The following is a 2,500-nucleotide window of genomic DNA, read 5'->3' as shown; positions in this document are numbered from 1 at the left end:
TGAAGAGGCTGAACATCAATTCTTTTGAATATTAGCCCAATTAACGTTGAACTCATCTCTTTCCAAGTCAACTTAAGGCACTTTCTGGAAAGACGTAAAGCGCAGGATGACATCATGGGTAGGACTCGTAGTGATGGTTTTAAATTGGACAAGTTTAGATTTGAGAAGGAAATAGGCAAGAACTGGTTTACAATTAGAGTCGTTAACGAATCGAATAGACTTAGTAACAATGTAGTGAGCACTGACACTATCGGTTGTTTTAAGAGAAGGTAACTGCCTAGTGTAGGCCTTATGGTCTCTTGCAGTCTCCTTCATTCTTATGTTCTTATGTTATTGTTAGTAATTGTTAGAACAAACGAGCCAATTCCCCTTCAACTACAAATTACAGTGACCAATAACATGGTATGATAGTGTTCACGTTAAGGAAAATAATTGCATTGAAAGGGCTATCATACTGAGCTATTTTAACTCCAACCTTCGATTGTTGACGGTACCACCATCTCCAGAACTTTTTCCGCCGCAAAATCACCATAGCAAACTATTTCGTTTTCTCAAAAAATAACACAGGATATGTTCGATAATCTGGGGGAAATTTATTTTCCTTTAGCATATCAGATTCCTTTCCGAAAACTGCGGGCTGCAAATCTGCTTCAACAGTTGGGGGAAAAAGAGCCCAGTGTGATAGCACCCTTATGTGTTCTCTGGAGTTAAGAACTGATGGATGTCTCGTAGTTCTCCCTTCTCCTTTCTACCCTCCCACCTCCTCTCTCCCACTTCCTCTCTCCTATCTCCTTTCCCACCATCGCCTCTCTCCTCCCGCCTCTCTCCTCTCTCCTTCTCTCCCCTCCTTTCACCCTTTCCTTTCTCCCCCTTCCTTTCTTCCGTCTCCTCTCCCTCCTTTCCTTTCTCTCCTCCTCCTTTTTCCCTCTTCCTTTCTCCCTTCCTTTCTACCCTCTCCTTTCTCCCCCACCTCTCTCCCACCTCTCTCCCACCTCTCTCTCACCTCTTTCCCCCCACCTTTCTCCTCCCGCTTCTCTCTTCTCTCCTTTCTCCTCCACCTCTCTCCCACCTCTCTCCCACCTCTCTCCCACCTCTCTCCCACCTCTTTTTCCCCACCTTTCTCCTCCCGCTTCTCTCTTCTCTCTTTTCTCCTCTCTCCTTTCTCCTCCACCTCTCTCCCACCTCTCTCCCACCTCTCTCCCACCTCTCTTCCACCTCTTTTCCCCCACATTTCTCCTCCCGCTTCTCTCTTCTCTCCTTTCTCCTCCCGCTTCTCTCTTCTCTCCTTTCTCCTCCCTCCTTTCTCCTCCCGCTTCTCTCTTCTCTCCTTTCTCCTCCTTCCTTTCTCCCCTTCCTTTCACCCCCTCCTTGCTCCCCCTCCTTTCTCCCCTCCTGTCTTCCCTCCTTTCTCTCCTCCCTTTCTCTCCTCTTTTCTCCCCTTCTTTCTCTCCTCCCTTTCTCCTCTCCTTTCTCTCCCTCATTTCTTCTCCCGCTTCTCTCTTTTCTCCCCTCCTTTCTCACCCTTCCTTTCTCCCCTTCCTTTCTCCTCTCTTCCCTTCCCCCCCAGCCTACTTCTCTCCCACCTCCTATCTCCCTCCGCCTTTCTCCTCTCTTCTTTCTCCACTAATCATTTCCTCCCCTCGTTTTTCATCCTTTCTCTTCCTTCCTTTCTTCCCTTCTTTTCTCCCCCTTTTTTCTCCCCATCATTTCTCCCCTTCTTTCCTACTCCTTTTTTCTCCTCTCCTTTCTATCCTTCCTTTCTCCTTCTTCCTTTATCCCCTTCTTTTCTCCTCTCTTTTCACCCCCTTTCTTCTCCCCTCCTTTCTCCCCCACCTCTCTCCCCATTTTCTCCTTTCCCCTCCTTTCCTCCTCTTATTTCCCCCTTTTCTCCCCATTCCTTTCGCTCCTGCTTTCTCTTCCTCGTTTTTCAACCCTCCTTTCTCTCCCCCTCCTTTTTCTCTCTCTTCTTTCTCCCCTTTTCTTTCTCCCCCTCTTTCTCCCTCTCATTCCCCCTCATTTCTCCCCTTCCTTTTTCCACCCTCCTTTCTCACCTCTCCGTTGCCCCCCTCCTTCCTCCCTCCTTTCTCCTCCCTTCTCCCTTTCTGCTTTCTCTCCCCATACTCTCTCTCCCTCCTTTCTCTCCCCCCCGACCTCTCCATATTTACCTCACCCGCCTCTTCCCCCATCTCTTCCTCCTCCTCCTCCACCTCTTCCCCCACCTCCAAACCTGGTTCTCCCTCCACGCCTTCCCCCCACCTTTTCTCCACCTATCCCTCCGATTCTCCCCACCTCCATTCCCGCCTTTCCCCCCACATCTCTCTCCCCACCTCTCTACTACGCCTATTTCCCCCTCCTCTCTCCCCCACCTCTCTACTACATCTATTTCCCCCACCTCTCTCACTCGACCGCTCTCACTTCCTTTATTTCATCTGCCTCTCCCCCACTTCTCTTCCCCCTCCTCTCTCCTCCCTCTTTCTCTCCCCCCGCCTCTCTCCCTCTT

The sequence above is a fragment of the Oratosquilla oratoria genome, chromosome 14 (assembly GCF_046742065.1).
Source record: "Oratosquilla oratoria isolate Oo_2021 chromosome 14, ASM4674206v1, whole genome shotgun sequence".
NCBI classification, from domain to species: domain Eukaryota; kingdom Metazoa; phylum Arthropoda; class Malacostraca; order Stomatopoda; family Squillidae; genus Oratosquilla; species Oratosquilla oratoria.
This window is presented reverse-complemented; position numbering follows the sequence as displayed.